Source organism: Antechinus flavipes, chromosome 1 (genome assembly GCF_016432865.1).
Source record: "Antechinus flavipes isolate AdamAnt ecotype Samford, QLD, Australia chromosome 1, AdamAnt_v2, whole genome shotgun sequence".
NCBI classification, from domain to species: Eukaryota; Metazoa; Chordata; class Mammalia; order Dasyuromorphia; family Dasyuridae; genus Antechinus; species Antechinus flavipes.
In genome coordinates this window covers 718,799,477-718,826,504 of record NC_067398.1, presented here as the reverse complement: position 1 = coordinate 718,826,504, position 27,028 = coordinate 718,799,477, and the positions used below count along the sequence as shown (strand labels likewise).

General features: G+C 54.9%; 1 protein-coding gene across 5 annotated transcripts in view; it reads left to right on the top strand.

Moving 5' to 3' along the window:
- The window catches only part of ARVCF (ARVCF delta catenin family member), a 283,940-nt gene that overhangs the window by 113,359 nt on the left and 143,553 nt on the right, over positions 1–27,028 (top strand). For all 5 annotated transcript variants that reach the window (XM_051973221.1, XM_051973222.1, XM_051973220.1 and 2 more), the window contains exon 3: positions 23,599–23,672. The gene's annotated coding sequence lies outside the window, so the exon portion shown is untranslated. The remainder of the gene's footprint in view (positions 1–23,598; positions 23,673–27,028) is intronic.

Below are 27,028 nucleotides of genomic sequence, written 5' to 3'. Positions count from 1 at the left end.
ATTAGATTATTTAATTTTTAATTGGTTTTTAGTCCATCTTTCCCTGGCCCCTTATTGAATATAATTTTTATTGCATTGTGGTCTGAAAAGGAAGCATTTACTATTTCTGACTTTCTGTATTTGATTGTGAGATTCTGATGCTCTTTTGTGTAGGCATGTACTGCTGAGAAAAAGATGTTTTCTGTCTCTGTTCAGTTTTCTCCAGAACTCTATCACATCTAAGTTTTCTAGGATTCTATTAACTGCTCTAGTTTTTTTTCTTTATTTTGTGGTTAGATTTATCTAATTCTGAGAGGGGCAAATTGAAGCCCCCCCCCCCACTAATATAGTTTTGCTATTTCTTCCTTAACTTCTCTAAGAATCTGGATGCTTTACCACTTGGTGCATATATATTTAGTATGACACTACTTCATTGTCTATGGTACCCTTTAATAAGATGTAGCTTCCTTCCTTAGCTCTTTTAATTAGATCTATTTTTACTTTTGCTTTATCTGAGATCAGAACTACTACCCCTTCTTTTTTGTTTTTTGTTTTGACTGAAGCATAATAAATCCTGCTCCAGCCTTTTACCCTTATTCTGTATGTATCTCTCTATTTCAAATGTGTTTCTTGTAACCAACATATTGTAAGATTCAGTTTTTTGAGAATAACTCTGTTATTCTCTTCCATTTTATGGGAGCGTTCATCCCATTCACATTCACAGTTATAATTACCAGCTCTATATTTCCCTCCATCCTATTTTCTCCCCTGTATATACTTTTATTCCCTCTTTCCACTCTGTTCCTCCTTAATAGTGTTTTATTTCTAACCCTCCTTGCCCTCTACCTGCCTTCCCTTCTATCATCCTTCCTCCATTCTCTTTTCTCCTAGAGTTTCCGCCCTTTCTTCTATCCAGCCCCGCCCCCCTTTTCTTTCCCTTTCCTCCTCCTATTTCCTGATTGGGTAAAATAAATTATGTTATTCCCTCTTTGAGCCCAAACTGATGAGATTAAGCTTCAGATAATGTTGATCCCTCTTTCTTAATAGGTCTTTTGTCCCATTTTACCTCCCTTTTCCTCTTCTCCCAGTACAATCCTTTTTCCATCCCGTAATGTCTTTTTCTTTCATCTCATCACATCAGAATCCCTTCATGTCCAACCCTCCATCCATGAGAAGCTTGATATTGAAGGGACTGGATGAGTTGGGGGACCCACAGACAGGACACCTTGGATTCTGGCCCCAAGCTGTCATCTTCTTGAAGTCTTCTTGAGGACAGACAGAGTTCAGCCTTGCCTAGAGTTAAGCCACAGAGCCTGCTATCTCTGGAGGGGACCTCTGGTACATTGGTGGGTTAGATCTGGAGTTTCATTGATGGGAGGTACAGGCCCCCGAGTCCACTCGATCCCAATGCCCTCTACAAAGTCCATGGTGTCCAGCCCCTGTCTGAAGAGCTCCCAGCTCCCCTTCTCTTGCAGGGGCTCAGTCCGTCTGCTTTGGGACAGCTCGGGTTGTTTGATGCTGCTGAGCCTCAGTCTGCTTCTCTGGGATTTATTATCCCGGTTCTGCCGCCCAGAGCCCACAAGAGCAAGGCTAAGGCCTGTTCCGTGTGCTCAGGCTGACCTGTGTCCTCAGCCACTGGGACCTTTCCTCCAATGACCCACACATAGGTTTCCCCATCCTGTGTCCCTGAGCTCTTGGCCACGCCCTCCTGTGGGCTCAGCATAGGGAGGCCACCCTGTGACTTGCCACCCTGCCTCAGCCCCCTGGCCAGCTCCTCCCTCTTTCTAGAGGGAATGTCCCTGAGAAGATCCTTTCCCCCGGTCCTCTCTAGAATCCCCAGTGGCCTCCACATGGTCTCCTGCCCCCACCCACCCTGTCCCTGTCTCTGTCTTGTTGACAGTTCTTGGTGATCGATGATGGCGGTCTTGAAGAGGTGGGCCCTCGGGTCCTGAGAAGTCAGTCTCCAACCTAGATCTGCAGTTCCCTGGAGGCTTTGAGGCCGGCTCTCCCCTCCCTCTCAGACAGCGAGCCCGCCCCCCAACCTTCTCTCCTCCAAGCTAAACATCCCCTGCTCCAGCCATTTCTCCTATGTCCTGGTCCCCAGCCCTGCCCCAGCCCCGCTGCCCTCCCTTTCTAGATATTCTCCATCTCTTCATGGCCTTCCTAGAATATGGCACCAGAACTGGATAGCCAAAGTACGCTAAGAGCAGCATCTCCCCTTTGAGCTCTCTTCATGGAACTGCTGGTGGAGGGGGCTCTGGGCAGGCCATTGAAAGGAGCCAGAGGGCATTGGGGGCACTGGGAGAAGGCAGGCCGTTCCAGGAATGGGGGTCTTTGCAGAAGTGGGGAGGGGGGAGATGGAGCATCTTGGGGAAGAACAGAAAGTTGGCTGGAACAGAGCATGGGGGAGAAGCCCAGAAGGGCTAGGAGCTGCTTCTTCCCCATCCCTATCCCATCCGCAGAGGATGGCCGTCCTCCCCCCCCCCCCCCGAAACCGTCCCGATATTCCCGATCACCAGAAAGGACGTTTTTCTTTACAACAAGCCGTAATCTTCTCACCGCTCCTGGGCTGTCCTCTGGGCCCAGCTGACTGCGTCTAATCCCTTTCCCTGTGACAGCTTGTCAGGGGCCTGCAACGGTGCCCGCGGAGTGACGGAATCTTCCTCTCGGCTCGGAAAGAAATCTCCCGTCCATTAGGCCTCATGTCTGAGCCCTTCTGGGAGGGTCATTTCTTTTGTCTGAAAGCTCTGCAGCCCCTCCCCCCCATCGAGCTCCCAGAAGCCCTTGTGGAACCTGAGCCAGGCGGGCCTGGGAGGCAGGGCCATCATCCACGGGCCTTCTGCTCCTAAGGGACCCGCTGTAATCCCCCTCTCCCTCTGGCCCTGGTGACCTCTCTCCCCAGGTTGCCCCCCAGGCCGTCACCTCTGACCTGGCGAAGTCTTTCCTCCCTTCCCCGTCTTGGCCCCTGGGGAGGCCAGGCCAGCTCTCCCTCTGGTCCCTGGTCTGGCCGAGCCCCTCTCTGGGATTGCTCCCACCCTCTGCTGCTTTTTGCTCCCACCCTCTGCTGTTTTTTGCTCCTATTCACCCTCCGCACAATGGGGCTGGAGGAGATCAGGAAGCCAGAGCCGCGTCCACTTCAGATTTATGTTACCTAATCTCAGCTGTCTCCCCTCCCCCCATCCTTTCCCACTTTCCCACTCTCCACAGGAGCCACCCTTGCCCCGCCCTCCCGTGAAGACCTGGATTCATCCTTGGGAGGCTGTTCCCCAGGAGCCCCTTCTCCCCTTCTCACGTCCGTCAGACATCTTGCTCTACACCCTCCTCCGCCACATGAGGTGGGGGGGGGCTTCTCTGTGCCCAGATCAGCCCCTCGAGTCTGCCCCCAGCTCATCCCCTCCTCCTTCATCCTCGGTGTCCCCCGTGTCCCGGCTCTCCCTCCGGCCTATAAACCTGTCCCTGCCTTTGCCATCTTCCCTCCCTTGGTCTGCCTGTGTGGGGGCCGCCGCCCTCCGTCTCTTCTCCTTTCACAGATAAACCTCGGAGCAGGCTGCCCACAATCGATAGCTCCATTTCCTTTCCTCCCACTCCCTCCCTAGCTCCGCGCAGTCTGGCTTCTGACCCCATCACTCAACTAAACGGCTCTGTCCAAAGCTAGCCCTGATCTCTTAATCGCCACATCTAACGGCCTCTCCTCGGCTCTCGTGCTTCTGGACCTCTCCAAAGCCCTGGCACCCACGATCCCCCTCTTCTCCCGAGCGCTCTGTCCCCTCCAGGTTCCCGGGGCACTCCTTTGGTTCTCCCCTTTTCTCCGGCCGTCCACTTGCTTTGTCACCGTCCTCTGCGGGATTTCCATCCACGTCCCCCCGGGGCTTTGTCCTGGACACGGCTTCTTGCCCTTGGCAGCTCATGGCTTCCCATGGATGTGGTTATCAATCTCCATCGATCTCGGTGATTCTCAGCCCCGTGTATGCAGCCTGCACCTCTCTCCTGGGCTACAGTCTCGCCTCTCCTTCTGCCTATCAGGAGTCTCAGACTGGGCGGCCAGTAGGTATCTTAAGCTCACGTGCCCAAAACCAAACCCGCCGCGTTTGGCGCAGGCCCTTCCCTTTGCTCCTGGCATGGGCGCCGCCCTCCGCCCAGTCCCCCGACCCTCCGCTCACTGTGGACGCCCCCGCCTCTCGGCCAAGCTGCTGCCGAGGCCTTTGTCTCTCTCACCTTGCCGGCATCTCTCAGACACTTCTCCCTTGTGACACTGGCAGTCTGGGGCCGACCTTATCATCTTACATCTAGATTATTATAAGAACGACAGCGGGGTCTGCCCACCTCAAGAAAAGTCCATTTTCCTCCAGCCCATTTCTCATTCAGCCACCAGAGGGATTTTCCGGCAGCTCAGGTCTGATCCTGGCATCCCCCCACTCGATAAACCCAAATGGCTCCCTACTGCCTCCAGGAGCAAAGGCAGAGAGCTCTGTTTGGCCTTTAGAGCCCTTCATAACTGGCCCCCTCCGTCCTTCCCAGCCTTTTGACACCTCCTTCCCCCCATATCCTCTTCCATCCACTGGCACTGACCTCTGGGCTGGTCTTTCAGCTCCAGGCATTTCCTCTGACTGCCCCGTGCCCAGGATGCTCTCCCTCCTGCTGACCCTCTGGCTTCCTATCGGTGCCATCTACAATCCCACCGAGCCAGGAAGCCTTCCCCAAACCCTTTACTCTGAAGTGATCTTCTGTAGAGGGCTGGGTCTCTGAAAAGGGGCACTACGCCTCACGATTGGCGCCTGCTGAATGTGTTGTGGTGAGGTGATCGTAGGAAGGATTGGAGGGCGGAGGGAGAGAGATCAGGGTCTCTGCCACAGCAGCTGAGGAGAGAAGACTTCAGGCTCCGGACTCCAGAGTCCGGGATCCATCTTTGACGAGCCACGGGGCGGCTCGCCTGCCTCCTTCACTTCTCCTATAGACCAAGGACTTTGACTGATCCTGACTCCGACTGATCCCGAGGCCCTCCAGGGAGCCGGCCCGGACATTATAACCTTCTGTTTAGAGAAGTGGAGGTAGCAGAGTGGATAAGGTGCTGGCCTAGAGTCAAAAAGAGCTGACTTAAAAACCACTTTGGATACTTCGTAGTTGTCATTTTACCTGTTAGCTCAACTATAAATGGGATAGGAATAGCACCTGCCTCCAAGGTTGTTGGGAAGATCAAATGAGACATTTATAAAGCACTTTGTACACTGCTTGACATATAGTAGGTGGTTAATAAGTGCTTATTCTGTTCCTTTCCTTCCCTCCTAAGAGAATTAGTATTATGCTGTTATTTGATTTACCTTATTCCCTTCTATTTCTGTAAAGGCCCAACTCCTCTTAAAGTCTATCAGCCTCTGGAGGGCACGGCTGACTAATGCTTGAAGAACATGTTTATCCATTTTGGTGGGACCCCACCCAACTAGAAGACCCAATTTCTGCTTAGATTATAAACAGAGTCCAATCTGGGCAAGTCCTTTCCCTGAGGGAAGCGGCCCCCGACCTTGGTCCCCTCCGTTACAGTTCAGGATGACCCTGCTCATGGAGGAGGAACCAGCCAGCCTGAGGTCTGGAGGGAGAGGGAGTCCCCTTTGCAGCTTGCCAGCTCTCAGCAGGAGGAGCTGAAGACTTTGAGCTAATTTCCTCATTGAATGTCCACCAATCAGGATTGATTTTCACTTGTCAAGAGCATTCCCTTTCAGAAGGTACTTCAGGCATTTCAGTGGCTCCCTTGGTTGGGGATTATGGTTCCTGAGAGAAACCACTGCCCATCAATTTATTGATGACCAGCTAGTCTAATGAATAATTTGAGTATTAATTAGTCAGAACTCTGGGCAATTATGTGTCTGCATAATACGCATATTCATGTGCTTATATATATCTTGCCCGAGCTCCTGTAATCTCTCCTGGCCGCCATGACACACATGGCTTACATGGAGGCACAACCCATTCGAACTTCTGGGCATTTTTCCAACATCAAGTCGTGTTAAGTACCTACTATGTGTCAGGTGCCTTGTGGAGCCCGGAGGACACAAAGAAAGGTAAAAGGCAGCTCCTGCTCTCAGGAAGCTTCCACTCTAATGGGAAGGATGACACGTGAACCACTATGAACTAACAAGATCCAGGCAGGATCTATTGAGTGATCCCAGAAGAAAGCTTCTGGTAGCACAGCCTTGAAGGGAGACAAGAGTACTGCTCAGCTCCAGTCTCATGGTCTTGCCCTAGGGAGGTTGAGATCTTGCACCCAAATGGAAGGCTAGTCACTTGGGGAGTAGTGGAAGATAAGGGCGGAAAGCTGGGTCAATGGAATCAGAGAGAGCCTTGAATGCCAGGCAAAAGAGTTTAGATCTGAGAAACCTTTAGGATTATAGGATTTACTGTTAGATCAACAGTCCATTCCTCTCATTTTTACAAATGAGGAAACTGAGGCCCAGAGAGGATATATTTTTTACTCAGGTCACATTTTTTATTCCACAAAGGAATGCAAGCTGCTTGAAGGTAGGAAATATATATATATATACATATATATATATATATATATATATACACATACATATATATATATATATATATATTTATCTTTGTAACCCCTGTGCTTAGCATGACATATTTTACTGGCTTAATCATTGCTCGATATTGAATTGTGTCAAGGAGGCAATATGGGATGGTGGCAGTGTAGGGATTTGGAATGTGTCCATTTTAGGGTTAGTTTGAAAAGAATAATGGATCCAGGGGCAGAGAATCTGCATTTATTCCCAGTTCTATCACTTATTACTATCTATGAATTTTAATTTCTTGGGGCCTCAGTTTCCTTATCTGTACATTTTAAACTTTTCTTTAAGATTACCTTTAAATGTAAGAATTAGACGAGGTGATCGCTGAGATCCTTCCACTTTTTAATCTTATGAATGAATTGACTATTATAAGATGATATGGGTATAAAGCTGCAGTCCTGTATCTCTAATCGAGTTTTCTCCCTGCAGTTTCCTCTTATTATTTGTTTCTCTCCAGACCCTTTCCTTTTGGTGTCCATTTTCTTTTAAGACAGGTAATTGGAAGGGGCTTACATGGCTAATTTCTTTTGTAAACCCAAATCTTAATGGTGTGCGGTGGCTTCCTAATGTCTGGTTTGGGTAATCAAACTCTGAATTATTAAAGACAGATTTCGGCAGCAGAGAAGTATCGAGGATGATAATTAGATCTAAGTACTTAATTACTTGGATTCACAGCAAGTGAAATGATGATTTATTCGGCTTATAAAATTCACAGTTTAAAATGAGTCTTGTCTTTCGTGGGAGAAAATTTCACAAAAGTAATTACTAAGCCCGGGGTCTTCCCCACACACGGTGGGTCTGTGCAGAAAGGAGCCCGGCTCAAATTTGGGATGTGGCCGAGCTGCCCGTCCTACCTGGGTGTGGCAAGCATGGGATAGAGAAGGCAGGGGCCGTCGTAGGAGCGCTACCGGGGACCAACTGGGACCTAACTTGTTTCTGTGTCCACCGTTCCCTTCCAAGGGAGAACTTAGAACCAGAAGTACCTTTAGAGCCTTCTTACTTTACACAAAAAGAAACTAAAGTCTAGAGAGAAGTGCTTGGCCTAGGGTTATATAACCCGTATGTGTCTGAGGCAGGAAGGATTTGAACTCAGTTCTTGGTTCCATTGTCTTTTTTGCTATAATTCTTAAAATGGAATAGAGAGGAGAGCTTTTGAGTCCTGACAGAGATCAGCATGTGAGCCACAGTGGGGACCCAGATGTGTTCTATCCTTAAAGGAGTAAATTAGTCTTGCTTTGGTTGAAAGTCAAATAATTACGAAGCAATTTTATGGCTCGCAGATCGTAGATAGGGATGTTTGGGTTCGAGGACCGTATGTCTCCGGCTGGCTGGCCTTCGCCTTTTAGGTTTGAGCCCCCTGGGATTTTCATTTGAAGCCGACTGCAAAGTTGGTGAGCCCACCAAGCCACGAGGGCAGCCGAAAGGCCTGGCACCTTTGGGTTTCCTTTCTCTCGGGTCTACGGCCTCTTGGCCTGAAGCCCGCAAATTGGAGAACAATCCGAGGGCTCAGGGACAGGGCAGAATAACTCTGCAAAGTAGCTGGTTTGAATCATCTCATTATTGAAGAGCCACATCCATCAGGATTGATCATACTCTAATCTTGTTGTTGCCGTGTATAATGATCTCCTGGTCCTGCTCATTTCTCTCAGCATCAGTTCCTGTCAGTCAGTCTCTCCCACCTCTCTGAAATCATCCTGCTGGTTGTTTCTTACAGAGTAATAATATTCCATAATATTCATATACCATCACTTATTCAGCCATCCTCCCACTGATGGGCATCCCCTCAGTTTCCAATTTCTTGCCACTACAAAAAGGGCTGCCACAAACAATAAATATATTTTTTAATGAAAGGAAGTCCATCTCCTCAGACAGATTACTTTCCCTAGTGCTTCGGCTAGGCAATGCACTCACTAGACCTTTATGAAACACCTACTATGTGCCAGACACTGCAGGAGGGTCAGGGGAAATACAGGCCCAAACAAAATTGCCCTTGCCTTTAAGGGACTTAGAATGTACCCCCCCTTTATCGTTCCCACAGCACAGGGATACCTATTACATTTGTACACCATCACTTCTTCAGCCATTCCCCAATTGATGGGCATCCCCTCAATGTCCAGCTCCTTGTCATCGTGCAAAGAGCAGCTAGAAATGGTTCAGTCCAAATGGCTCCTTTCCCCTTATCTTTGATCCCTGGGATATAGACCTAGCCGTGGTATTTCCGGATCAGGAGGCGTGCAGCATGTGCAAACAGAGAAGTCAGTATTGAGTCACTTGGGGAAGGAAAGACCCGTGATCCCTGGGACCATGGGAAAATCTTTGGGAAGAAGCTTGAGAGCCCTGCGCTAAGCCTTAAAGCAACAGAAGGATTCCGAAAAAGTGTCACGGGCACAGAGCGGGGAGGTGGCTCAGCAGGTAACACACAGGGCCTGGAGTCAGGGAGACCTGAATTCAAACCTGACCCCGGATACTTACTAACGATGAGACTTTAGGTGAGCCACTAAACGCTGAACTTTCTTTAGCTACTAAGTTGGGATAAAAATAGCACTTATCTGTCAGGACTCGTATGAGAGTCAAATGAGATAATATTTGTTGTTTTTTAAACAATAAAATCACAACACAGTGCCCGGCACCTAGTAGGTGTGTTTATTCTCCCCTCCCCTAACATACACAGCAGAGTGCCTGGAACATAGCAGGTGTGTTTTTCCTTTCTTTCTCTGACACACAAAGTATAGTGCTTGGTACATAGTTAGGTATGTTTATCCTCCTCTTCCCTGACACACATACAGTGCCTGGCACATAGTAGGTGTGTTTATTCTCCCCTACACACACACACACACACACACAGAACTGAGACACCAAAGGGTAGTTCCCAGAATTGCTTGTAGTCCAACTTAGCTGGAAGAGAAACTCCTGAAAGTAGGAGCTGGCTTGGGGAGGGCATGAATTGCCAGATGGAATCACTCATCCTTTGTCCTGAGGCAGTAAGGATCCACAGAAGAAACCACTAGAACAAAGGAGTGACACACTCAGCAAGCATTTATTAAGCTCCTGCTGTGTGCCAGGCACTGCTCACTGGTCAGCTTCATGTCTTATTATTCACTCGGCAGTGGTGTGCAAGGCCGCTGGGATTAGGGTGACCAGAGTGAACTTGGGAAGACTTGGCCATTGACTGGATGTGGGGAGGGACATTAGGATGGTGATGCCTTTGACAGAAGCAAGCCAGGAGCTGCTGAGTCCAGCTGTGGATGCATCACCTTTGGCCATCTTGGGTGGTGAAGGGGCAGTTGTTGCTGCAGGCCTGAAGCTCGGGAGGCTCTGGGCATCATGATGTGGCTGCTGAGGTGACTATTAGAGGTAGGGCAGAGAGAGGAGGAAAAGACCCAAGGCAGTGTTTCCTCCACCTCACACTGCCCGAGGACACTGGAAGGACATGGACCAAAGCCCCACTGAGAGGCCTCCACATGAGCCAACAGCCCCTGGACTTTAGGATCTTTGTTCCTTTGTTCTTCCCATTTCCATGGTTTTTGCTATTGTATGTTGTTCTCCTGGCTTGGTTGATCTCAATTCATGTGGGTTTCTTCAGGCATCCACGTAGCATTAAGCAAATCTCTTCTCCTTGCTAGGACTCAGTTTCCCTCTTTGAGTCAGTGACTTCCAAGGTCCCTTCTGCCTCTGAATCAATGATTATTATAATTATGAGGTGCTTAGTCTTTGTCCTCCCCATTTCCTCACTTTTTGCTGTTGTACGGTGTTTAGTCTTTGTCCTTCCCGTTTCCTCGGTTTTTACTGTTGTACGGTGTTTAGTCTTTGTCCTCCCCGTTTCCTCACTTTTTGCCATTGTACGGTGTTTAATCTTTGCCCTTCCCGTTTCCTCGGTTTTTGCTATTGTATGTTATTTAGTCTTTGTCCTTCCCATTTCCTCACTTTTTGCTGTTCTACGGTGTTTAGTCTTTGTCCTTCCCGTTTCCTCACTTTTTGCTGTTCTACAGTGTTTAATCTTTGCCCTTCCCGTTTCCTCACTTTTTGCTGTTCTACGGTGTTTAATCTTTGCCCTTCCCGTTTCCTCACTTTTTGCTGTTCTACGGTGTTTAATCTTTGCCCTTCCCGTTTCCTCACTTTTTGCTGTTCTACGGTGTTTAATCTTTGCCCTTCCCGTTTCCTCACTTTTTGCTGTTGTACGGTGTTTAGTCTTTGTCTTCCCCATTTCCTCGATTTTTGCTACTGTATGTTGTTCTCCTGGCTCGGTTGGTCTCAGTTCTTGTGGGTTTCTCCAGGCATCTCTGAATTGGTCATATTGTTTATAACAGAGCAGTGATAATAACAGCCAATGTCTGTATAGGATTTTAATGTTGCCAAAGCTCTTTGCAAATTGATTTCTTTTGGTCCTCACTATAGCCCTGGGCCATAGGGATGTCAGGATCCCATTTTTCAGAGAAGGAAAAACTTAGGCAAGTTGGGTTAAATGACTTGCCTGGCTAGAACGTATCTGATTTGAATCCAGGTCTTCCCGATTCCGGGCCTATTAGCTTCAATAAGATTCTGTCATACCCACATCCTCCATTTTGTTTATCACTTCCACCATCTATGGGAATAGCTTTCTTTTAGGGAGGACCACTGTAGAGCTGGCCAAGGAGGAAGAAGCCGTAGGCTGGAAGGTAGGCCCACATCCAACTCTGCGATACTGGGATTCTTTCATGAACTCTAGATTCTGGTTCGAGCTGTGTGGCTCTAGGCAAATCTCTTCCCCTTTCTGGGCCTCAGTCTCTCCTCCCCCATAAAGTGAAGGGCTTAGATTAGACGGCCCCTCACGTGCCTTTCTGCTTTAGAGTTCTCTAATTTGATGATTTATGGTATTCCGATCTCCTAACTACGTTACAGAATAACTGGACATCTCAATCGATATTCCAATGACCCATGATTTCATCCGCCTGGACTCCCGCTCTGCTGATGTGTATCCTGACCTTTCCGCGCTGCACTGGGCAGTCTGGGATTTGCCTCGGTCAAACAGTACCAAATCTTTGTAGCCACGCTCCGATTTATGCCCATCGATCCATGATCTCATTGGCACGGCGTGGCCTTCCCCCATCTTTGCCTAATCCCCTCTGTGATTGGGGGCATGTCTTCCCATAATTGCATGGCAAGAGTCCACCCCCTGATACTGGCGGCCTCTCCCAAGTTCTCTTGGAACATGGGGCTGGGTGCAGGTGGGGGAAGGATGAGGAAGGGCTGGCATTCATCATTTTTTCCTTGGTCTGGTCTGTTGGCTTTTTTTCCATTTGTGTGTAGCTTTGGTGACATTATATATGCTGTTTCTCCTCTAGAGTGCCTTGGCTGAGTTGCAGCCTATGTATACCTACTACGCGCCTCTCCATTGCCCCATGGGAGAGCCTTAGCTCCCATCCTTTGGATACTGTCAAATTCCATGATTTGCTGCCATTCACCGTGGCTGGAAGGGTCGGCATGGGACACGACCAGGCCTGGGACTTCCCTGGTTCATGGTGTCGGACCCTGCAGCTGGACAGGAAGCCCCGAAATCGAATCCTGCCTCAGCCAGGATCTGGGTAACCCTGAAGAGGTTGGTCAGGAGCCTTCCAGGGTCTTCTGGCTCTGAATGCATCATCCTGTGCTCTTCCCCAACTAATTTTCTTAGAGAAGGACAGGATGAAATAATGTTACCGGGGCGGAGGGGCTTATTGTGTGGCCAAGGGGAGGGGAGGGGACAGAGAGGGAGGAAGCTCTCAGAAGGGGAGCCACAGGGGATCCTTTGTTAGGCGCTGTGGCTGAGGCCTTTAAGCTGAGCACATTTACCTGTGGCTGTTTAGTCGCATGAAGGCGGCGGTGTCCACGGAGCCCCCTGACACGGCGCCTTCTCGGCCTGCTCCCCCCTCTCCACCCCCCTGCCATTCATGATCCACCATTGAAGGCGTTCGTTTCCTATTTTTGTCCCTGGTTCTTAGATAAAATCTGCCTTCTCCTGGCCGGGTGAGGGCTCATTCGGTAATGAAAAGACTTGATCCTCTTGTCGATTTTCCCAGAAGCCTTCTTAAGCCTGCCTCGACACCCTCACGCTCATAAATAACGTGACTCACATTGACCCAAGCTCGGGGAAGCCTTCGCAGCCTGGAGAGCGTTTCAGAGGTTCTCTGGACAGCAGCTCGATAACGCCGCAAGCCACGGTCACCGGCCTGAACCAGAAAGCCTGAGCTCCTTCTAGTAACACTGCAGAAACGAGGGGAGAGGGAGAAGTGATGGAGAGGAGAAGGGGGGGAACGCTGGGGGAAGGTGGGAGGGATGGAGGGAGGGAGGAGAGACAGGGAGGTGATGGGGAGGAGAGGATGGAAAAATACTGGGGGGAGATGGGAAGAATGGAAGGAGGAGAGAAGGAGAGATGATGGAGAGGAGGGAAGGAGGAGCATTGAGGGAAGGTGGGAGGGATGGAGGGAGGAGAGAAGAGGAAGGGATGGAGAGGAGGGAAGGAGGATCACTTGGGAAAGATGGGAGGGATGGAGGGAGGAGAGAAGGGGAGGTGATGGAGAGGAGAGGATGGAAAAATACTGGGGGAAGATGGGAAGAATGGAGGGAGCAGAAAAGGGGAGGTGATAGAGAGGAGGGAAGGAGGAGCACTGGGGAAAGGTGGGAGGGATGGAGGGAGGAGAGAAGGGGAGGTGATGGAGAGGAGAGGATGGAAAAATACTGGGGGGAGATGGGAAGAATGGAGGGAGCAGAAAAGGGGAGGTGATAGAGAGGAGGGAAGGAGGAACACTGGGGAAAGGTGGGAGGGATGGAGGGAGGAGAGAAGGGGAGGTGATGGAGAGGAGAGAAGGAGGAGGCAGAACTTAATGCCTTTTCCTGTGGCTTCCTCCTGGGCCCCTCAACCCCACTCCCCTCCCAGCTGCAGTATCTCCCCTCCACTCCTCCCCTGGGGGCGCCCTGAGCTCAGAGACACCACTGGTCGATCAGCAGAGATCACTGGGCCCCTTCAGGAGCGAGGTGGATGGTGTTGGATCTGAAGGACCCGAGGAACTGAGTTCGAATCTTGCCTCAGACACCTACCGGCTACACGGTCCTAGGCCCGCCAGCCACAGTTTCCTCCTGTGTAAAATATAGATGATAACTGCGCCGCCATTGTGAGAATCGAAGACATTAATGTAAAGCCTGAGCATCTTGGGGAGCACTACATAAGTTACCCTGGGAAGACAGAGACCAGTGGGGGTGGGGAAGAGGGGCAGCCACAGGAGGAGGGGCCACCTGGGACTTTTATTACCTCTTGGTCTCAGGCTCACTCTGCAGCCTGAAGAGCGACTGCTGGCCTTCCAGAGGGCTCTTACTTATCTGGGGCAAATCTGCCAATATTCCCCGCATTTGGAAGCAAAATGTCTTCCCAGGAAAATCCTTTTACCCGAGGAGCCCCAAAAGGCTTTCCTGGAGACGCCCTGAGGTGCTACCCCAAAGAAGTCTGGGGTTTGAGCCACAGAACTGAAAGCTCTGTGGGGGGGGGAGGGAAGTGCTGCCCAGAGACCCCTGGGGAGAGGCTAGAAGGGATTTCTATGGGGGTGTGAATGGGCCATGGGTCCCCTTTCCCCCGGGAGTGTGTGATCCTGAGAATTCCCTGCCTGGGAAATGTCTGCTTCCCCTCAGAGTGGCTTGGGTGTCGAGGGTCAGGCAGCCCAGGACTGCCCCGAGGAGGGTCAGGCAGCCCAGGACCATGGGGTGTGGTCAGGCAGCCCAGGACTGCTGGGGGCGGGTGGGTGTTATCTGTCTGTAGCCTCATAAAACCGGCAAGGTATTCTGGGCGCTCCTATTTTTAGCTGCAGCCCTGAGTGATGGAGGAGGTGATTAATGATCCAATCTCTGGCCTGCCTTGGCCCGAGAGGCGGTCATGCACAAAGAGGCCCGGGGAGGCTCCTCAGCAGCTCCGCCGGCTCTGTGAGGATTTCCTAGTTTTATTTAACAGTAGGGCCGTGCTGGTGGGGGGGGGGGGCACAAAAACCCACTTGCTTTGGGTCTTCCTGGAATCATTTATGGGCAAGGGGATGGGCCGGATTCTGGAATGAGGAGAGAGATGAGAGGATGAGAGGGAGGGGAGAGACAGAGACAGAGACAGACTCAGAGAGAAACAGAAAGACAGACAGAGGCAGATAGAGAGAGATCAACAGATAGAGACAGAGACACAAAAGAGACAGAGACAAAGAGATAGAAATAGACAGGGATAGAGATCGAGACAAGGACAGATAGATATCCAGACACACACACACACACACACACAGGCAGAGACAGGGACAGAGAGAGACCAACAGACAGACAGAGACAGACACACAAGAGAGACAGAGACAGACTCAGAGACAGAAACAGACAGACAGGGATAGAGATCGAGACAGAGACAAATAGATATCCAGACACAGACACAGACACAGGCAGAGACAGGGACAGAGAGAGACAGAAGAGAGAGAGAAGAAAGGAGGGGAGGAGGAAAGAGAAGGGAGAAGGAAAGAGAGAATAGAAAGGAGGAAGGAAGAGAAATCAGAAGAGGCAAGAGTACAAAGTGAGAGAAAAATGGCCTGGGGAGGGGGTGGGGAGAAGAAAGGGAAACCAGGAAGGGATTTCCCACTTTTCTGGAGCAATTTGCTCCCTAGGATGGAGCCCTTCCCTATCCTTTCTTCCCCTTCTCACTGAAGGTGAAAGTGCTGAAGTTTGTGGGGGGAGGGGGGAGAGCACAAGATCTGGGTGTGAATCCTGCCCGTGTCCTCCCGTGTAACCTTGGAAAAAGGCCAGCTTTCCAGGACTGCCGGGTGCGGGGGCAGGGGGGGGGGGGCCGGGAGGAGACCTGGGGGGAGGGGCCCTCCCCCCATCCCAGGTCTCCTCCAGCTCCGGATCAGTGATTCTCTGAACCGAAATCCATCCTGTTATTCTTAAAACCTCCGTCTTTGGCGAGTTCATAGAATGGATCAGGGGGGTCCTGAGAAAAGCCCCCTGGGCGGGGCAGGTGCGCCTCCGTCCACGGCAGAGGGCGGGAGGGCAGGGGGGTAGCCGGAGGGCCATGGGCTTCTCCGGGAAAGAAAAGGGGCTGCTGCCCTTCTGTGGGTGGTGCAGCCAGTCCGGGCGCGGGCCACGTTCGCCCACAGAGGTGATTTGGGTCCATTAACACCCAGTGTGAGGGGAGGAGGAATGAGCACTTCCCCTGGGGGGGGACCCCTGAATCCTCATTCCCGTAGCAAGGCCCGTCGGGGCAGCGACTCCCCGGCATCCCGGTCCGTAATTCGGCGGCCGTTCCCAGAACCGGAAGTTGGTGACTCCTGGGTCATTTTTTTTAAAGTTTTGACAACTGCTTCAATATAATTGGACGGAATCTTTCGTTTGTTCTTTTAAACATAAGAAGAAACGGAATTCTGAGAAGGAAGGGCCAGACGTCGCCAAGGGAACCCAGCTCTTCGTCTCCTGGAGGCGCCTGCTCTGCCCAGAGCCTCAGGGGGCCGGCCCCGGGCGCTGGGGGGAGCATGAGCCGGACCCAGGTCTTCTCCGAGTTATTCTGCCTCTGATTGGTGGAGGGTTGGGGGGCGGAGTTTAACAGGATTTTCCTTCTGCCTCGGCTTCTGACCCCTCTGACTTGGAATTGTCTTGTTGTCCTGGGGGCTTGTGGATGAGCCCCAGGACAGGCCCGCACCTCCGGGCCCCTTCCCCTTACTCCGGGGCCAGTTGGTTTCCTCTGCTGGATGCTTGTGTGGTCTCCTCCCCCCTCACCTTCATCCAGGCTCAAACCCGAGGCACCAGCACGACCCCCAAGGGTGACTCCCCCTCCCCCCCTCGCGCAGCCTCGGGATTTCCCAAACCCGAACCCTTTGGTGTCCGCCCGCGGCCTCCCGGAGGTAACCGCGGCCCGGAGACGCTGATCTTTGGCTCCTGATTCAAGGCGTGAGCCGGGACTCCCACACGCACATTAATTTCAACGGAAATGTTCTTGGAAGTCCGTGGCCATTCCCGCCCGGAGAGGAGGCCCCAAAGTCCGGACTTGGCCCATCGGGCCCCTGCTGAGAGGCTGGGGGAGGGGGATGCTGAGGCCGGCCCCGGGGGACCAGCAGGGCCCAGGAGCCCAGAGAGCTGCCAGTGACACCGGGAGGGGCAGCGCAGCGAGGAGTCCGGGAGGCCGCGGCTACTCCCCGGCCGGTCTCTGGGTTTTTCTGAGCCTCTGGGTCCCCATCAGCCAAACGGGGATAACGACCCCAGCGCTGCCGGCCCCGGCCCGGAGTTTTGTCCTCTGCTTCTCATCCGGACCTCGGCGCCGGCGTGGAGGCCGCCTCCTCTCCCTGGCGCTTCTTCAGTGCCCTCTGCCCCCAATGCCGGGGTTAGTTCCGGCACACCTGCCCCGGCCCCCAGACCCGCTGCTCAGCCAGACAACAAACGGCCAGTTAGCGGCGCTCCGGGGCGCACAGGAAGCTGGGAGCCGGCCCTGCTTCCCAGAGCGGCTGCTCCTCCGGGAGGGAAGAGACTCTAGACATAGGGAGACTGGCGGGAAATTTGGAGGCGGGAAACCAGAAACCCTGATGGGGGTGGAGGGCTAGAAGGGAGGCCAGGAGGGTGTTCTAGCATGAGGGAGATGAGGAGGAAGTGTTCTAGCACGAGGGGGAGAGTGTTCCAGCACGAGGGGGAGAGTGTTCTAGCACGAGGGGGAGGTCAGGAGGAAGATCTGCAGGACTATAGCCGCAGTCCAAGTGGGGGGGGGAGGTCTGCCTCAGGGGGGGCCTGAGGTAGGGGAGAGACCCCGCAGAGGTGACCCCGGGGCCATGGGAGCTGACAAGATGCGGGGTGTGGGAGGGAGGGAGGAGCCCAGGAGGAGCCCTGCGCTGGGAGCCTGAGGGCCGGGGGGGGGGGGAGGATGGGGCTCTCCACAGTGGGGGAACGCTGGGGGGGGGAGGCTTAGGAGCCAAGGTAACAGCTCCATTTTGGACCGAGTCTCCTGGACATCGGGATGTCCGAATGGGGAGGGGGCAAGATTGGAGGTTGGCAGAGGTTGGGGCAGGAAGGGCGAGTTCGCTAAATTCCCTCTGATGGGGGGGGGAGGCCAAGGGCTGGACAGACCCCGAAAGGAGGCCGAGGAGGAGGGGGGAGGGAGAAGGGGAACCGGGAGAGCAAAGTCCTGCCAACGCAGAGCGGGGCTCCCGCGCCAGGCCAGACTGCTTGGGGCTTAGGGCCCGGGCCGCCCCCCCCCCTCCTCCCCAGGCACCTTGTGACCCCATTGGACCCGTTCTAGTGCGCAGCGTTCCATCTCTCCCCTCCGGGCCTTTGCCTGGCAGTCCCTCCCCGCCCAGCAGGCCCTCTCCTTTCCCCGCTGCGGGGCCCAGCTACAGGAAGCCTTCCCGGAGCTCCCCAGCCCTTCGCCGTGGCCCCCATGGCCTGTAAGCTCAGCTGGCGCGTTTCTGGCTCGTGGGAGGCGGAGCGGTTGGAGAGGGGACCTCAAAACGCGGAAGCCCTGAGTTCGAGCCGTGCGGGAGGGGGGAAGGGGAGGAGGGGAGGGGGGGAGCCTGGACAAGCCCCTCCCCCTCTCGGTGAGCCCGTTTCCGAGATGACGCCGACCCCGCCGAAAGGGGGAGCTACCCCCTGTACCCGGGACATCCCAGGGCAGCGGCCCGGCCCGGGGTCAGCCTTTACGGACCGGAATCCCTCCGCCACTCCCTGCCCCTGGCGTGCGGCGCCCGCCCCGAGCCCGCCCCTTTGCCTGGGCCTCAGTTTCCCCACAAGGCCGTTTCCGGCCCTGGGAAGGCGCCGCGGGCCCAGCCCGCCAGCGTTAGTCCGTTAGTCCGCACTCGGGCCGGGCGGGGCCCCCCTCTCCCGCGGCTCCCCCCTCCCCCCTCGGCTCGTCGTTTGCATATAAAAGGAGGAGGGTAATTGACACCGCGGCGCGTTTCTTGCGGCTTCGCGGGTCCCGTTGCCATAGTGACTGCCCAGCAGGCAGAAATAGTCGGCGGTTTCAAAGTTATGCTAATGGCGGATGCTCCGAGGGAAGGCGGTAAACAAAGCGGCGAGAACTTGACTCGGACCCGCGGGGGGCGGGCCGGGGGCGGGCCTCGGCCGCCTGTCGTTTGGGGAGCCGCCCGGGACCCCCCGATCTGCCCCTCCCGGCCCCAGCAGCTCGCGGGCCGGGGAAACCGAGGCAGAGCGGCTCCGGAGGGCCCGGTAGTCCGTGCCTTGCTCCTGCCCCTTTGGCCGCGGCCCCGGGAGAGCGAAGGTGCTTAGCGCGGTGCCCGGCGCGGGAAACGAACAGGCCCCGCCTCCTCCCGAAACCTGCGGGTTTTCTGAAAGGGCTTGGAGACTCCCCCTGCCCCGGGGGCCCCTGGGAGAGGGGATGACTTTGTTTGTCTGCACACGCGCTTAGTTACAGACTCCCAGGGGTCTGGAGGATGCTGGAGCCTTCGGGAGCAGGAGCACGGCCTCCTCCCCTCCCCCTCCCTCCCTCCTTCCCTTTATTCCTTCCCCTTACTTCCCCCCCCTCACTCCTTCCCCACTCTCTCCTCCCCTCCCATCTTCCTTTTACTCCTTTCCCCTCCCCCTCTCCTCCCCGCCCCCCTTCCCTAAGGTCACTCTCCCCGTCTCCTGGGCAGCTCCTCTGCCAGCTGCGGCCTCTCTCCTGCCCCCCCCTCCCGTCTCCCCTGAAAAATTGCTCTGTGCACTTTATAAACCTCATCGTTTTGTCCATGTTTCCAGGGGCCGCCACGGCCTTCTCAGCGCATTTTACACATGGGGAAACTGAGGCAGAGAGGCTGACAAGGCCCGCCCAGGGGCGCACAGGGCGTGTCTGAGGCCGCATTTGCGCTCAGGTCCTCCTGACTGCAGCCCCCTCCCCGGCCCCACGGAGCTCCATGGACGTCTCAGAGGGCCCCGGACCCAGGGTGGAAAGGGACCTGGGGCCCTGAGTGCGGCCCCTGCTCTCACTGAGGCCAGCAGGTGCCACAGGGGAAGGGGGCCTTGATCCAGGCTCCCCCCCCAAAGGGCTGAGTGAGAAGGAGCCGCCTGGACGTTGAACTGGACCCTAGGGTGTCACCGTGCCTGGCACACAGGAGGCGCTTAATAAAGGCCCATTGCCTAAGGGGGTCCACACTGAGGCAGTGAAGTACACCGGACCCCAGAGCACGGAAGGGACTGAGGATGACCCCGGGCAATGTCCCCATTTTACAGACAGAGGCAAGGAAGCTGGGAAGTCATCGAGCTGTAGCATTGGGGGGCGGGGGGGAGGGAGGGTCCTGGAGATCTCCTATTCCAGCTGTGTCACAGAGGGAGACCCTCAGTCTGTGCTGCTCCTAGCTCCAGCACCTCGGACTCTGGCTCCTCTTTCTCTCTGTCTCTCTCCTTGTCTCTGTCTCTGTCTCTGTCTCTCTCTGTCTTTCTGTCTCTCTCTCTCTCTCTGTCTGTCTCTCTCTGTCTCTCTATCTCTCTTTCTCTTTCTCTCAGTCTCTGTCTCTGTCTCTCTCTGTCTCTATCTCTCTGTCTCTCTCTCTCTGTCTCTGTCTCTCTCTCTCTCTCTCCCCCCTCTCCCTCCCCCCTCCCCCTTTCACACACACACAGAGCTGTCCCCTCCCTCCCACGGGAGGCCTCCCGGGGGTCGGTCTCCGGGAGCCCCTGGGCCGCTGCCCGCTGAGCCAGTGCCGTCCTTGAGGGAAACGTCACGTCTGTGTCTGTGTCTGCATTGTGAGCCGGAGCCATGGCAGTGGCTGCGTATTTTCACAAATGTGTCCGCAACAGCCCCCCAACACCCCCCCTCGCGTTCCTTCTCCAGGGTCCCGGGCCCGCCAGACTCCCCCTCTTGGCTCAGCCTCCCTCGGTTTTCCAGCAGCAAATTCCCTTGCTCACATTTCTGGGCTGGCCTATAAATACACTGGGAGGCCTCCGGGGCCCGTGGGAGGCCCCAGCCCGGCCTTGTCCTCCGGGAGCAGCTGCCGCGGTCTTGGGGGGAGTGGGGCACAGCACAAAGGAGGCCCGATTGGGAGTCTGGGGCCTGGGTTCGAATCCTGGCCCAGCCACTTGCCGCTCCTGTGCCGCCGGGGAGGTCGGCCCTGCAGCCCGTCAGGCTGTGGCACCTTCAGGCCCTCTGGGCCTTGCAATCGCCCTGACCCCGAAGCCCGAGACCCCGTGGGCCCTTCGCCCGAGCCGCCTCCGGGCCGCCTTCGCTCCCTTTCCTCTCGGTCTCTCTAACAAGCCACCCTTATCCTTTCACCAGAAATGTTCTCTCCAGGTGACCTTCAGTTGTCAGATCCGGGGCCTCCTTCTCTGTGGCCTTGAACACTGTCTCTGCTCCTGGATGCTTGGGTCACGGGCTCTCCTGGCTCCTCCTCCCTCTCTGACCGCTCCTTCTCCACCTCCTTTGCCGGACCCCCCCCCCGCCCCCATCATCCTTGTCACCATAGATGCCCCTTAGAACTTGTCTGGGCCCTCTTGTCTCCTCCTTTCCCAGTACTTCACTGACTTTATCAACTTCCATGAGTTCAATGACCGTCTCTGCCGATAATTCTTTTAAATTTACACGTATGTTGTACATGTACATATGAATCATGTTGGGAGATAAAACTCAGAACAAAAGGGAAAAACCACAAGAAAAAAAGATCTCCCCCCCCCAAAAAAAAAAAAGTAAAAATAGTATGTGTTGATCCACAGTCAGTAGCAAGTGGCATTTTCCCATCCAAAGTGCTTCTGGGATTGCCCTGGGTCACTAAAGTGCCGGCCGTCATAGCTGATCATCGCCCGGTCTTCTCGTCGCCGTGTACAATGTTTTCCTGGTTCTGCTCACTTCCCTCGGCGTCAGTTCATGGAAATCTGTCCAGACCTTTCTAAAATCAGCCTGTTGATCATTTTTTATTCTAGCTTTTTATTTACAAGACGTATGCATGGACAGTTTTTCAGCATTAACCCTTGCAAAACCTTCTGTTCCTACTTTCCCCTCCTTCCCCCACCCCCTCCCCCAGATGGCAGGTTGACCAATACATGTTAAATATGTTAAAGTATAAATGGAACCCAATATAAGGATACCTGTCCAAACAGTTATTTTGCTGCTCAAGAAGAATCAGACTTTGAAATAAGGTAAAATGAGGAAATCCAAAATGCAGGCGGACAAAAATAGAGGGATTGGGAATTCGATGGAGTGGTTCCCACTCATCTCCCAGAGTTCTTTCCCTGGGTGTAGCTGGTTCTCTTCATTATCGCTGTTCATCTTTTTTTTTAATAGAACGATAATATTCCATGACTTTGGTTTGCCATCACTTATTCAGTCATTCCCCAACGGATGGGCATCCCTTCATTTTCCAATTCTATGCTGAGCTGGGACAAACATTTTCACACACGTGGGTCCTTTCCCCTCCTTTGTGATTTCCTTGGGATACAGACCCGGTAGAGACACTGCTGGGTCAAAGGGGATGCACGGTCTGATAGCCCTTGGGGTGTAGCTCCAAATCACTCTGCAGGATGGTTGGATCATTTCACAACTCCACCAACAATGTATCCGCGTCCCAGTTTTCCCACATCCCCTCCAGCATTTCCTGTCATCTGAGCCGATCTGAGAGGTGTGGGTCGGTACCTCAGAGTTGTCTTAATTTGCACTTCTCTAATCAAGAGTGATTTCGAGCATTTTTTCCATATGACTATGGCTAGCTTTCATTCCTTCATCTGAAATTGTCTGTTCATATCCTTTGACCGTCTGTTGGTGGGGAAATGGCGTGTGTTCTGATAGACTTGAGTCAGTTCTCTAGAAATGTCAGAAACGAGACCTTGATCAGACACACTGGCTGTAAACATTGATCTCCAGCTTTCTGCTTCCCTTCTGATCTTGGCTGCATTGGTTTTGTTTGTGCAAAACTTTTCTAATTTAATGTAAACAGAACGATCCATTTTGCATTTCCTAGTGTTCTTCTTTGGCCATAAATCCCTTCCTTCTCCCTAGACCTGACAGTAGACTCTTCCTGGGCTCCTAATTTGCTTCTAGTATCACTCTGGGTCTAAATCAGGAACCCGTTTCGACCTTCTCTCGGGATGCGGGGTTGGCTTCTGCCTAGTTTCCGCTGTACTCTTTTCTATGTCGTCTTCCCCGTTCCAATGTCGGCTCCTGGCAGGCCGGCCGTTCTACCCCCGTCTCTCAGCCCAGGGCTGGAACGGGGCAGACGCGCCATGTTAGTTCCCAGTCTCCATGTCCTCTTCTGTAAATGAACTCGGTGACCTCCGATCTCCTTTCCAGCTCTGACTCTCGGTAAATCGGTGACCCCGTGACGTTAAAATCCTGCCGTGGTGCCCTGGAGCCTTTGATGGTGGGCCAGCTCCTCCCCAGAGCCCCCCTGGTCCCCCTGCTGTCTCCCCCACACCCTCCTGAGCCCCAGTAAAGGCCCAGAACCACCACATCCGTGGGGACTCCCTAAGACTTCATTGGGCACAGAATTAGGCCTCGAGGTAGCACAACGAAAAGGCTATTTCTGGGGCCGATCACACGCTAGGTGCTCACTGTCCTTGGGACCTCAAGCAAGCGCACTAAACTCCCTGGCCTCAGTTTTCCCATTTGTAAAAGAGGGCATTCAGCAAGATGACACTAGATCTCAGACCTTGGGCCTTGGGGCGCTTCCTTCTGGGCCCGGCTTCCTTCTCCAATGTCCCCTTAGTCCTTAGGTGGAGAGAAACCCGCTTCCTCCCAGGGGCTGCATCTCCAGCCCCCGGCCTCCCCATCCCCGTGTCCTCACTCACTCCCGCCCCCTTCCTGCTGTCAGAGGCTCCCACCCCGGGAACCCCCCGAGCGCCTTCCACACGGAGGCGCCTTGTGGCCAGTTGCCAAGCCGCCCACGGGGCCAGACCTCCGGGCCAGCCACGAGACCCCCAGCATGGAGGGAATTGCCTTTAGTGGCTTGGGGGGGATTGTTGGCAATTATAGGCAGCTGTGTGAACACGGTGTCAGCCCTGCCGGCCTGGCTCGGCCCAGGACTCCCCCTGATCCCTCAGTGCGGTCCCGAGCCCAAAACAAGGTGCAGCCCAACCGAGCTCCCCGTCCTCCCAGGACTGACCGACGCTATTCCTTCTCGTTGCTTTCTAGGTCTTGGCGCTCCTCCGGGACTGAACGTGGCCACCCGCCCAGCAGGATGGGCCGGGACTGAATCCCTAAGGCAGGTAAGGCTCCGTCTGATCGCCGTCACCTCTGAGCGGTGAAGTGAAGGCACTTCGGCCCATGGAGACGGACGGGCAGGGGAAGGAGTGACCGGATCACGGAGACGGACGGGCAGGGGAGGGAGCGACCAATCACGGAGACGGACGGGCAGGGGAGCGAGTGACCGATCACGGAGATGGACGGGCAGGGGAGGGAGCGACCAATCACGGAGACAGACGGGCAGGGGAGCGAGTGACTGATCACGGAGACGGACGGGCAGGGGAGCGAGTGACTGATCACGGAGACGGACGGGCAGGGGAGGGAGTGACAGATCACGGAGACGGACAGGCAGGGGAGGGAGGACCGATCACGGAGACCGACGGGCAGGGGAGCGAGTGACCGATCATGGAGACGGACGGGCAGGGGAGGGAGCGACAGATCACGGAGACGGACAGGCAGGGGAGGGAGGACCGATCACGGAGACCGACGGGCAGGGGAGCGAGTGACCGATCATGGAGACGGACGGGCAGGGGAGCGAGTGACTGCTCACGGAGAATCGTGTGGGTGTCTGAGGATTATTCCCCTTGGCGGGGACTCTCGGGTCCAGTGGAAAGTCGGGGAGCAGCTCCCAGGCGGAGGGCGTGTGAATGCAGGCGGCGCGCTCCCCTCGGTGCAGATCAGAGGGGCCAGTGAAGGCTTCGGGTGCAGAAGGTGGAGCCCTGGGCCAAGTCTGGGCGTCGGCCGCTGAAAGTGCGATGGATTCTGGGAGCTTGGGCTGCAGGTGGGGAGGGGGAGACAGTGTGGACCTAAGTTGTGACGACCCCGTTAGCTCCCTGGAGGCCTCAGAATCAGCCGGAGGCGGGATAAGCAGAAGTCCTCGGTCTTTGTTCTGGGTCTTTAGGGGGGGAAGTGAAGGGGATGGACGCAGGGTCCCCGCGACCTCCTTCTCCTCCTGTACCAGAGTCGCTTGTGTTACCCCAGCCCCAGCCCCTCCCACAAGCCTCTGTCTGCCCCAGTCCTGGAGCCAGCGGGAGAGTGGGAGGGGCCCTTCCCCAGGCACAGGCTTACTGGCCAGTGGGTAATTAGCCTCGGGCGAGGACTCGGGTTCCGCCTCCACGCTGAGCAATCGGTCCAGAAGCGTCGTAGCCGCGGTTCCTCCTCATTCTCCACAGCGACGTCCCGGCCCGTGTTTTCACTTGAATCTGAGCTGGGTCCGAGGAGACCCAGGGCTCACAGTTGCCATCCCCGCTCCCTCGGTCACCAAGCACCTGGTTAAAGCGCTGGGGACACTCAGCGGTTGGTGAGGGCCCTGGGGTGGGATTGGACTCGACTTCCCGGGTTCAGATCCAGGCTCGGACACTGGCTCTGACTCAGGGCACGTCCCTTTTCTCTGCCTCAGTTTCCTCATTCGGAATAGGGACGCGGCAGAGGGCCCCGGTGTGGGGGGGGGGGGTCACACGGGTCCCGTGTTTTGAAAGGTGGGATTGACCGGACACAGAATCTCCCCGTTAGCTCAAGGCTGTTGGGCAAGGGAAGATGAGGCAGGAAATAGGAGGCTCCCTTTCTATAGTCGCTGTAACTGCCCGTGGCTTCGCTTTTTTCCCTGAGGGAGGTGGGGGTGAGTGACTCCCCCGGGGTCCCACAGGCGGGGAGTGTGAGGTGTCTCAGATCCTCCTGACTTCGGGCCTGGGGCCCCACCCACGGCGCCACCGGCTGCCCGGGCCCTTGGCTTTCACAGCCGGCCGCGGGCGACCACCCAGGGAGGGGCTTGTCCCAGTATGGACACCCCGGCCAGGAGCCTGTGGGGGAGGGGGGGCAGCAGGACGCCGCCCCCCAGCCCGGCCTCGGGCCCCAGAGCCCCCAGCTCAGTAAGTGGGAGAGGATGCTGGGGGGGACCGGTGGGAGCTCTCTTGGGTATGCTGCTGGGGGACCTCCCTCCCCTCTCTCTCACTGGGTTTTAGGCGTCGTGGGCAAGCTTCCTGTGCCAGGCCGTGCCGCCGGCCCCCCAAGACCTTGGTCCTTCCTCAGCTCTCAGCCATGGCTGTTGGGGAGATAGAAGGACCCCAGAGTCCCCCTGAAGGGAGAGTCTCACGGGACCTCCCAGGCAGGGACCCTCAGGTCTGTGAGGACCTCGCCTCGGCTCCATCTTTCCCTTTCCCAGCATTCAGCTGGTCTTGCCCGGGCTCCTCTCCGAGCTGGGCGAGGGGCGCCCCGGTTTCTCAGCTCTCGGGCCCTCGCGAGGGCCGCTCCCAGCCTTGTGCCCCTCCCTCTGGGGCAGGCCCGTGACCCAGTGTCTCCAGCTCCTCTTCCAGTCCTGTTACTCCTGGGGCCAGGAGGCCAGAGTCAGCCCCAGGCTCCTAGATCCGGGAGGGGCCTCCAAGGCCTCTGAACCAAACCTCCCCTCTCCCAGATGATGCAGGGAGACTCGGAGACATCCGGGCCCCATTCGGGGTCTGAAAGCCCGGCTCCTTCCTTGGGCCCCCGGTGGGGGAGGGTGAGCTTAGCTGCCGAGTGCGGCCCCCGCAGCCCCCACGGCCCCCGCAGCTCCCCCTGGGGTGGGGGGTGTTCATCGGCCCCAGTAACTGAAGTTGTTTGGCCTGGAGAGCAGCCGGGGAGGGAGAAGAGCCTGTGTTCTGGGGGCTCCCGAGGCTCCCAAGCATTAGGTTTCCTCCCTTGGCCCGGAGGCCACAGTCAGCGGGAGCCGGAAGCTGAGATAGCCCATGGGGCAGCGGCTCCTGGGCAGAGCTGCCCCACCTGGGAGGGACGGCCGGGCCGGGCTCTCCCTGCGGGAGACGGGCAGGGGCGGGGCTTAAGTTCAGCCTTGGGGCTCCCCAGCTGCCCCTCATTTCTTACCCAACAGTCATAGTCCATCCCAGAGCGGGAGCCTCTTCGGGGCGGGAACTTCTCCCATCGGGTCCAGGGCAGCAGGCGCCTAATTAATTTCTTATAAATTAGGGTCAGTTCTCTATATATTTTGGAAATGAGGCCTTTAGCAGAACCTTTAACTGGGAAGATGTTTTCCCAGTTTGTTGCTTCCCTTCTAATCTTGTTTGCATTCGTTCTGTTTGTACAAAGGCTTTTTAATTTGATGGAATCAAACTTTTCTATTTTGTGATTGGTAATGGTCTCTAGTTCATCTTTGGTCACAAATTCCTTCCTCCTCCACAAGTCTGAGAGATAAACTATCCTATGTTTCTCCAATTTATTTATAATCTCGTTCTTTATGCCTAAATTATGGACCCATTTTGATCTTATCTTGCTATGTGGTGTTAAGTGTGGGTCCTTGCCTAATTTCTGCCATACTAATTTCCAGTTATCCCAGCAGTTTTTATCAAATAATGAAATCTTATCCCAAAAGTTAGAATCTTTGGGTTTGTCA